The sequence below is a fragment of the Hordeum vulgare genome, chromosome 1H (genome assembly GCF_904849725.1).
Source record: "Hordeum vulgare subsp. vulgare chromosome 1H, MorexV3_pseudomolecules_assembly, whole genome shotgun sequence".
Lineage (NCBI taxonomy): Eukaryota > Viridiplantae > Streptophyta > Magnoliopsida > Poales > Poaceae > Hordeum > Hordeum vulgare.
Window position 1 is genome coordinate 289,650,371 of NC_058518.1, and position 11,150 is coordinate 289,661,520.

An 11,150-nucleotide genomic window follows, 5' to 3' on the forward strand; every position below is an offset into this window, starting at 1 on the left:
TCCGATATATAACTAGACTCAAAGCAATTTTTTCACTAGACTCGACTCGGCCAAGTTCGATCAATCAAGGGGGCTCCTAGGTCGGTACTGCTATGATACCAACTTGTCATGCCGAGGATGCGGCCCTATCCTTAATTTGGCACGAGGGCCTCGTCAGGGATAGAAGTGCATCTCGTCGTTCCGCAAGAATGGATATCATTACAAGTACATGTAATGAAATGAAGAGTATATGAAATTGGCCTACACTCGCCACATGCTATATCAGAGTCACATCAGTACAATACATAAATATCATGAAGAAGAGCAGGGTTCGACTATGGACGAAAACAAACGAGAAAAGAAAACGACGTCAATCCTTGTTATCCGACGCTGCTGGATGATGTCCCACAAGCGTATGGGATCGCAGCAGTTTTCGAGGGTAGAGTATTCAACCCAAATTTATTGATTCGCTCACAAGGGGAAGCTAAAGAATATTCTCAAGTATTAGCAGCTGAGTTGTCAATTCAACCACACCTGAAAGATTAGTGTCTGCAAGCAAAGTATCAGTAGCAAGGTGGTACGATAGCAACGGCACCAGAAAAAGCTTTGGCAATTCCCAGCAACGGCGCTAGAAAAGGCCTTGTTGACGGGATGTTAGCACCAACAAAGTCTTGCAACAAGTAACAGCGGAGTACCAAGGAACAGTAGTAGCAGCAGCAGCAAAGTAACAAGTAACAGCAGCAAAGTAACAGCAGTAGTGACAGCAGCAGTGAAGTGGCCCAATCCCTCTTGTAGCAAGGGACAAGCCTAGGCAAAGTAACGTAGCTAGAACCAGTAGTAAAAGACTCATATGCAGTGGATCGGTGATGGATGAGTGTGACGGACGTGATTCATCATGTAACAGCTATAACACGGAGAGATATGTAGCTAGCTCTCGTTCATCAATCTAATGTAGGCATGCATTCCTGTTGGGACCCCGATCCTGAGTCATAAGAACCCAGCCTGCAACACATCACATCACTTTGCGGCCTCACGCACGGTAAACTCCACGGCTGCCACCTTACCTTGGCCGGGATCGTTTGCGTCTTTTGGCTCACGTATATGAATATGTTGCTAGCGTTCAAACGACAAATAACCCGGGTCGACATGACTAGTTATAAACCCAAGCGGTACATCCATACAGGGACACGCATACATAACCCAGCAAGGCACGTGTCGATCAAAAGCGTGTGTAGACGAGTCGTAGCAAGCTACAAGGACTCCATTACACCGCATGACATTTCCCCGAGGGGACAGACACGGCAGCAAAGAAGGATACACGACGGTCAATCAATGTGTCTAGAGCAGTAGCAAGCTACCAATGCTCGATAGAAGCACAAAGAGGCATTTCCCTGTAAAGAGTACTACTAAAGGCACACAACTAGGTGTCGAATCCCACACATATAATGCATTTCCTAACATACACACAATATGCACGATATGTGTAGACACAACATGGCATCACAACATAACTCTATGACTCAAGCTTTTATTAAGGACTCATAAGAATCAACATAGTGTGATATTACAAACAGGGGTCTCGTGACCTGACACTCAAGTCATACAAACAAAAAGCGGAAGTAATTCATGTCCGGGTACAGACATCTACTAAAAGTGGCTGGAGGAGCCTCAAAAGCTACTATGACCCTACCAAAGGAGCCAGACCTCTGTCTGGGATTCCCAAGCTATTCCGGTCAACATCGAACACATCGCGTAGAACCTTTTAATGAGTCTAAGTCTTCTCTGCAAAACATAAATAAAGCAACTGTGAGTACAAAGGTACTCAGCAAGTCTTACATCAGAACTATCTACATATGCATCATGTTTCAATGAAAGGATTGTGGGGTTTGATTGCAGCAAGCCATCTTTGACTCTTGGCTAACCTGTACCATGACTACAAGTTCTTTCTTTGAGGTGGGATAGCGCACACGAGTCCACATATTCACCAATGCAATACACCACTATGGATCCACTCTCGTCTCCTTACGAGAAGGCCTTCCATAGCACTCACACTTATCTTGCATGTTTTAGAGTATCCGTTTAAATTCTCTATGTACCACGTAATGTTTCCAAGTAGTCCATATCCAAGGACGCGGCTATTCGAACAGATTAAATCATCCTGCAGGGGTATACTTCTTCACACATGCTCTCACCACTTAGCACCATATGCACGTCATGCATCTCGGCAACCTTCAAGCGGAAGCACTGGTGTGGGTGTCGGCCACGACCGTTAACCACACAAGACCCTAGTCCAGGTTTATCGCCTATTTGAGACTGAACCCGCAAGGAAGTCCGGCCGAGGTTTCCTCTACGGCCCCAAACGATGTGCGCAGGGTTCCCAAGCCCACCATCTGGGTGCCACTTGGTACACCGTGCCACTGTGTATCTACCGCAGAGAAGCCTACCCCATCGGGCAGAGCTAAACACGGCCGCCAACACTTTTCCTACAGACACCAGAAACTAATTGCAACTCCTGGACAGGGATCTAGGCAATTAATAAGCCGAGCGGGGTCATATTTCAGGGCCCAATGCATGGTAGTATCTTGTCTTGGATAACATACACAGAACTCAGTTCTTAAGGACGGTCCCAATGAGACAACCCACCATGTACTCCTACATGGCCTCTCATCGCTACCTTTACGAAATCGGATTCACACTTTTACTCTCACATTGTAGAACATGATCACAACCACTCCGATTCATCATCAAGATGGATCAGACCCGACATGACTCTAAGCATAGCAGGCATTGTAAACAAGCATGGATGAGTAAGCACAACAAGGCTCAAGCAGTTGCTACTCATGCTAAGTGGTTTCAACTATTTACTGTGACAAAATCAGGTCATGCAGAGGAATGGGTTCAACTATCGATAACATGCACAGTCAAATCGTGTTTGTCCTAATGCAGTGGAAGAGAGCAGGAGCGAGAGAGTGGGTTTATTTCAATATGCTCAAGGGGGGTTTGCTTGCCTGACACGTCTGAAGATAGCAATGAGTCTTCATCAATGTCAACGATCACATCGTTGGAAATATCGTTTACCGAGAGGGAACAACACCGGCAAACAAGAAAGAACAACAACTACTTCACGGAAATGCAACACTATGATGCAAGCTCAAGACATGAAATGAAAGGTGGCAGGGCTAATGTGGCTATCATTTTTTAAGTTGAAGTTGGTTTGAATTAGGATTCAAACATCACTTCAAGCCGGGTATTTTTCCAAGTACCCTTATAATTGATTCGACCTGATGCTCATAACAAAATGTTCCAACATGCATGGGGTTAGTATTTTGAGGTACTGATTTGCATTGACCAATGTTTGGTCATAACAATTGAAGTGGAATTCAAATAAGTATCAAATTCCATCTCCAAACTAAATATGAAATTTATCCTATACACCATTTTGCCTATTTGGTGATGTTAACTTTTTCAAACATGCATGAAAATGCCATAATCAGATTCTTTGGATTTTCTGATCCTTTTTCATATATAAATTATTTTCATCCGAGTTATATTTTAATTTCTATGATTTTTACAAGTTTTAGCAATTTCCTGGATTTAAATTAATTTAGAAAAGCTATTACTGCGTCAGGCTGATGTCATCCCTGCGTCAGCAGGTCAACCAGTCGGTCCAGGTCAAACCCTGACCAGTGGGGTCCACTGGTCAGTGACCCAGAGGCTAACCCCGCGCTGACCAGCCCCTAATTGGGGTTTGACCAGGCGTGGGGCCCTGTGGCAGTGGCTCTAAGGCCTGATTAGTGGCGGGTTAAGGTGGCCACGTTGGCCCCCACCGGAGGTGGTCGTCGGCGACCATAGCCGCGGCGGAGGGCTCGCCGGAGACGACCTAAACGGCGCTACAGGGAACCAAATCGGGCGCGGTTTGGCTCTACGGATAGCTGATGAAGTGCAGCATCTGTTCCGACCAAGCCATGGGCCACGAGGTGGCCAGAGCGAGGCCGGCGACGACCTCGGGTGGTGGCCGGAGTCGGCCTTGGAGGGCATCGAGGCTACGGGGGACGGAAGAGCGTGGGGTGAGAGGGGAAAGGCTCGAGGGCTCGTGGTGGCTCCATTTCTGGCATCAGCGATGAAGGAGAGGCTCGGAGCAGGCCGAATCGACGGCGGCGGATCCGGTGACCGGCGATGGGAACGACGACGACGGCGACGCTTCAGGAGGCTGCGACTTGATTCCTTCGGCGTGGAGAAGCTACTCGTCGTGGCGGAGAGGATGGAGTGCTCGGGGAGCCTTTGCTGCGGCTGGAAAGGCGCCCGTGAGCTCAAGCAGAGCTCGGCCATGGCGGGAGGAAGAGGAGAGGGAAGCAGGAGGGGGAAAACGGCGCTAGGTGAGGGGGAAAAGATCCAGGGGCTCATCCACATCATCTTCATACGCGGATAGGGACGGAGGAGGTGCCTCTAGCGCGAAGCAGGAGGTGGCGAGGGGCGCGTCGTGTCTTCCTTCTCCTCTGCCTTCTCGCACGAGGAGGAAGACGACAGGGGGAACCCCCTTGGTGGGCTCGGCCAGTAGGTGAGCACAGGTTAGTTTCCTTCCTTTTTTTTCCTTTTTCTGTTTTGTTTTCTTTCTGACATTTGGTTTTATTTGTTTTGGCTCCAACTAATTCAAAGAAAATAGCTAAACAACTCTTGGATGTCATTTGGAATATTTCCAACCCCATGTGAAGTTTTCAACATTTTATAAAACTAGGAAGTATTTGAAATCAATTAATTAATTGATTTCAGTGGCTTTTGAGTTTAAAATAAAATGCGAAACGTATTTTGAAAATATATATCACCCTTGATATTTTCTTTCCAACATTTATCAAAAATGATGGACTTTTATGAAAACCATTTTGGTTCATTGATTTGCCACCACTTTTGAATTGTTTTGCATACAGAGTTGCTAGGGTTTTGTTTTGAATATGGAGTAGCTAGGATTTTTCTCTTGTTGAACCTATTTGGATGTTGTTTGGTATTAGGGTTTGGTCATCCCCATTTTTAGATCATCCAAATTTGAATTAAATTGATTTGAATGCATTCATGAATGCTTACTGATGCAACTAACTACAAGCTATATTCTAGGGCTCTGACAATTCCGTATGTAGTCATGCGTGCTTAGGGAAAAGAACTTGCATTACATCTATTGTCCATCCCTCCCGTGGCAGAGGGATCCTAATGGAAACTACGGGATATTAAGGTTCTCCTTTTAATAAAGAACCTGACCAACGCATTAACACGCGGTGAATACATGAACTCCTCATACTATGGTCATCTCCGGGAGTGGTTCTGGTTGTTGTCACTCCGGGGTTGCCGGGTCATAACACGTAGTAGGTGACTACAACTTGCAAGATAGGATCTAAAACACACATATATTGGCGACAACATAATAGGTTCAAATCAGAAATCATGACACTCGGGCCCTAGTGACAAGCATTAAGCATAGCCAAGTAGTAGCAACATCAATCTAGAACATAGTGGATACTAGGGATCAATCCCCGTCAAGAACTAACTCGATTACATGATAGATCTCATCCAACTCATCACTGTCTAGCAAGCCTACGATGAGATTACTCACGAACGATGAAGAGCATCATGGAATTGTCGATGGATAAAGGTTGATGATGGCGATGGCGACGATTTCCCCTCTCCGGAGCCCGAAACAGACTCTAAATCTGCCCTCCAGATGAAGAACGGGATGTGGTGGCGCCTCCGTATCGCAAAACGCGATGAAACCTTCCCTCTGATTTTTTTTCTAGGCGAAACGGAAAATATAGGAATGAGATTGGGGGCGGTGGTGCCACGTGGGCCCCACAAGCCTGCATGGCGCGGCCTAGGGGGGTGGCCGCGTCGTGTGGGCTTGTGGCCCACTGGCACGCCCCCTCACGTGGATCTTTGCGCAGGTCTTTTTCTTTTATTCGAGAAAAAATCTCAGTAAATTTTCAGGACGTTCCGAGAACTTTATTCTCCACAAAAACAACACCAAGGCAATTCTGCTGAAAACAGCGTCAGTCCGGGTTTGTTCCATTCAAATCATGCAAATTAGAGACCAAAACAAGGGCAAAAGAGTTCGGAAAAGTAGATACGACGGAGACGTATCAACTCCGCCAAGCTTAAAGCCTTGCTTGTTCTCAAGCAACTTAGTTGACAAACTAAGAGAGACAAAAGAAAAACTTTGACGAACTCTGTTTGATCTTGTTGTTGCAACCATGTCTAACTCACAACCAGAATTTCAGCAACATCACAATCAAACCACAAAAGCAAATGACATCTAGGTCTCACGGAACTCATATCAATGGCATAATCAACTAGCGAGCAAATAATAGTAAGCCTCAAATATCAACACTTCAATCAAAACAACATGAAGCAGCACGAATAGATGGTATCTCGCTAGCTCTTTCTGAGACCGCAAAACATAAATACAGAGCACCTTCGAAGACCAAGGGCTGACTAAACATTGTAATTCAAGGCAATGAAGATCCAGTCATAGTCACACTCAACACAGTTAAAAGCAAAGCATAAAAACGACAAAGGTGCTCTCTAATTGATGCTTTTTGTAAGAGGAGGATGACTCAACGGGAACATAAATAGACAGGCCCTTCGTAGAGGGAAGCATTGATTTGCAGAGGTGCCAGAGCTCAAGCTTTGAAAACAGAGATAATAATTTTGGGTGGCATGCTTTCATTGTCAATGCAATGACTAAGAGTTCTCAATATCTTCCACGCTACACATGCTATAGGCGGTTACCAAACAGAAAAGTAAAGTTTTGACTCCCCACCACCAATCAATCACACTCCACGGCTAGCCGAATCCTCGGGTACCGTCCAAACCAACATCAATCCTAGGGGAGTTTTGTTTGCAATTATCTTTTCGATTTGAGCATGGAACTGGGAATTCCAATTACCGGCCCCTTTCTCGTGAATGATAGTGAATAAACACATATCGAGGATAACACGCCTAGCATGGAAGATACCAATAGCCCCCTGTCACCACATGAGCGGTTCGGGCATGCAAAACAGATTATTTCTTGAAGATTTAGAGAGTGGCACATGCAAATTTACTTGGAACGGCATGTAGATACCGCACATAGGTAGGTATGGTGGACTCTTATGGCACAACTTTGGGTTTATGGGAGGTGGATGCACAAGCAGTATTCCCGCTTAGTACAAGTGAAGGCTAGCAAAAGACTGGGAAGCGACCAACTAGAGAGCGACAACAGTCATCAAAATGCATTGAGATTAACTAACATTGAGTGCAAGCATGAGTAAGACATAAATCACCATGAACATGAACATCATAGAGGCTATGTTGATTTTTTTTTCAACTACATGCGTGAACATGCGCCAAGTCAAGCCACTTGAAACGTTCAAAGGAGGATACCATCCTATCATACTACATCATAGTCATCTCAACATTCATGTGGACATCCAAGACAAACCATTATAAGCTCCTAGCTAAATAAGCATGGCATAAGCAACTATGATCTCTAAGTTGTCATTGCAAACATGTTTCTCTCACAACAAAGTTGAATCAGGCATGATGAGCTAGTCATATTTACAAAAACAAAATAGATCGAGTTCATACCAGCTTTTCCAAGCTCAGTCACTTCATCATATATCGTCATTATTGCCTTTCACTTGCATGACCGAACGATGTGAACAATAATAAGCGTGCTCGTGCATTGGACTAAAGCTGGAATCTGCTGGCAAACACAAAGGAGAAGACAAAGTAATATGGCTCCTTGAAAGCTAAACAGGTATGCATGCAAGAGCCACTAAACATTGTAACCAATATCTTCTACCTTGACCCAAAGAAAAAGAAAACTGTCTACACAGGAAAGCTCCCAACAAGCAAAAGAAGAAAATAAAATCTTTTTGGTTTTTCTCAAACTAGACAGACACACGAAAAGAAAACGAGAAAAAGAAAATAAAATAAACTAGCATGGATGATAGAGTGGCAAAGTGTGAACACCGACGAACAAAGTGAAAGCACAAGCAAAAATGTAAAGTCGGTGAGAACACGTACTCCCCCAAGCTTAAGCTTTTGGCCTAACTTGGTCTACTCCCAAGGATGGTCCTGGCGAAACCCAAAATCATAATCAGGGTTATACGGGAGCGCTGCAGCCACTGCCTGAATAGCTGCCTCACGGAGACGAGCAGCCGTCGCCTCCCTCTCATACTCCTCTGCCTCTCCTCTGGTTATGTAATATCTCTGTTTTACCTGAAAGTCAACGAAAGCAGAAGCAGGAAGGGTAATATGGAAAATACGTTGCCGGTTAAATATTAATCGATATAGGAGGGATTCGTCATCCCTCTCAAGGAACTGGTAGCGTGTGATAGCGACGCGGTCAAGGAAAGCTGTATGGAGCGGGGAATCTCGTGCGCGGATGGGTACTCCAAGAAAATTTGCTATGCGAGTGGCATAGATGCCGCCAAAGAAATCCCCATCAATAGCATTCTTATTTAGCCTCCTTGCTATAATAGCTCCCATGTTGAAGCTTTTGTCACCCGTCACTTCGCTCTTAAGGATACTAAGGTCGGGTGTGCAGAGGTGACAATGTTCAATCTTGCCATTAATGCATCTGACTATAAAGAGGGCAAAGTAATGCAAGGCAGGAAAATGAATACGCCCCATGGTAGCTTGCGTAATGTCTCTAGTTTCTCCAACCGTAATACCCGCGCAAAAATCTCTAACCGGGGATTAGGAGGATCACTGAGGCTACCCCAAGTAGGTATTTTGCAAATTCTACTGAAATCCTCTAAATCCATGGTATACAATTTATCATAGAGATCAAACAGCACCGATGGCTCACGGCGAGCTGAAAATTTGAATCTACGAACAAAAGAGGCAGTGAGAGCAACATACTGTTCACATTTATCAGAGATGAATTCTTCGAGTCCGACGTTGCGAACAAGTGCATCAAACTCATCTTTGAAGCCTGCCTCAGTCATAAATTCATCAGAAGGCCATTCACATGGTTGAACCTGCGCGTCCCTAGGTTGGTCAGGATCAGGCTCCCGAATCGCAAGACGGGGACCTCTCTTGCTTGAGGAACCACTGTGATAGTTTCTCTTGAACATCTTCCTTTTCTGAAATTTTCAGTGACCCAAAGGAAAGGTGAACAAGGTTCAACTAAACTAGTAGCAACTACTCCAACAAGTGCCTAGAGACCGTATTACGCATCAAAACTACTTGGGACCAGCTAGAATTAGCATGCAAAGCTCAAGAACATGGTTACCAAGGCAGAAAAAATACGTGGAGTATAAGTCACTAGAGAAAAAACTAATTGGACCAATGGAGGAGTCACTTACCAAGGAGTAATTTCCCCAAAACAGTTCGGAGAACGGTGATTTGAGCAAAGAGATCGAAAATCCCAGCAAGAGGAGCAAGAACACGGGTTTGAGCTGCGAAACGATTTTTTCTGGAGGTAGGAGAACTGGATGGGAGCAAGAATGAGTGGAGGGGGTGCCTATGGGCCCCACAAGCCTGGGTGGCGCGGCCAGGGGGTGCCCGCGCCCCTAGGGCTTGTGGCCCACTAGTGTGGCCCCCAAACAGACTCTTTGTCCCTGATTTTTCAAATATTTCACAAAAAATCATACTAGATTTTCACAGCGTTCGGAGAACTTTTATTTTCCGGGTATTTTTCCACCCGACGCTAAGATAGAAAACAGGGAAAACTAAACTAAATCTATCATTTTTCTTCTAAGCAACCTAAAGTGAAAGCTTGGAACAGAGGTTTGTGACTCCTCGATTCATCCATCTCATGGTCATCGAAAGAAATCCGTCAATGGGGTTGATCAAATCCCCTCGACAAAACTTTCTCGAATCGCAAAAGAGAACGGAGAATTTTTGAATAGTCACTAGGTCACCTCAATGGGGATGTGTATCTCCCCAACAAGCAAATCATACTTCATCTTGACACGAGGAATAGGGCATTCAAAGCTCCCGATAAGAATTGATGAAGTTTTTTCAATAACATTGATGCAATGTACTCGATATTGTTTCTTCGGAAAGTGCACCGTATGCTCATTACCGTTGACATGGAAAGTGACATTGACCTTGTTGCTATCTATAACAGCCCCTGTAGTGTTTAAGAAGGGTCTTCCGAGGATGAAAGCCATGGCATCGTCCTCGGGAATATCCAAGATAACAAAGTCTGTTAAGATAGTGGTGTTAGCAACCACAACAGGCACATCCTCGCAAATGCCGATAGGGAAAGCAATTGATTTGTCGGCCATTTGCAGAGAGATTTCAGTGGGTGTCAACTTATCTAGCTCAAGTCTACGATAAAGAGAGAGAGGCATAACACTAACACCGGCTGCAAGATCGCACAACGCAGTTCTAACGTAGTTGCCTTTAATAGAGCAAGGTATAGTGGGTACACTGGGATCACCTAGTTTCTTCGGAGTTCCACCCTTGAAAGTGTAGTTGGCAAGCATGGCGGAGATCTCAACTTCAAGTATCCTGCTCTTATTAGTCACAATATCTTTCATGTACTTAGCATACGGAGACATCTTGAGCATATCCGTCAAACGCATCTGCAGAAAGACAGGTCTGATCATTTCAACGAAGCGCTCAAAATCCCCATCATCCTTTTTCTTGGATGGTTTGGGAGGAAAGGGCATAGGTTTCTGAACCCACGGTTCCCTTTCTTTACCGTGCTTCCTAGCAGTGAAGTCATTCTTATCGTATCTCTGATTCTTAGGCTATGGGTTATCAAGATCAACACTAGGTTCAATCTCTACATCCTTTTCATTGCTAGGTTGAGCATATTCATGAACATCACTATTGATATTATAATTAGGCTCATGTTCATCACCAGATTGTGTTTCAGCATCAGAGACAGAGACACTGTTTGGACTCTCAGTTGTAGCAGCAACAGGGTTGCTAGCTTGCAGGTTCCTATCATCTTTCTTCTTCTTTCTAGGATGACTAGGTGCATCAGTGCTAACTCCTTGAGACTCTTGTTCAACTCTCTTCGGAAGACCCTCAGGATACAGAGGTTCCTGGGTCATTCTACCACCTCTAGTAACGACTCTGACGGCATTGTCATTCAACTCATTGAGAAAGTCATTTTGAGCTTTAAGTACCTGTTTTACCTGAGTAGTCACCATAGAAGCATGTTTACTCAGAAGCTTAAGATCATT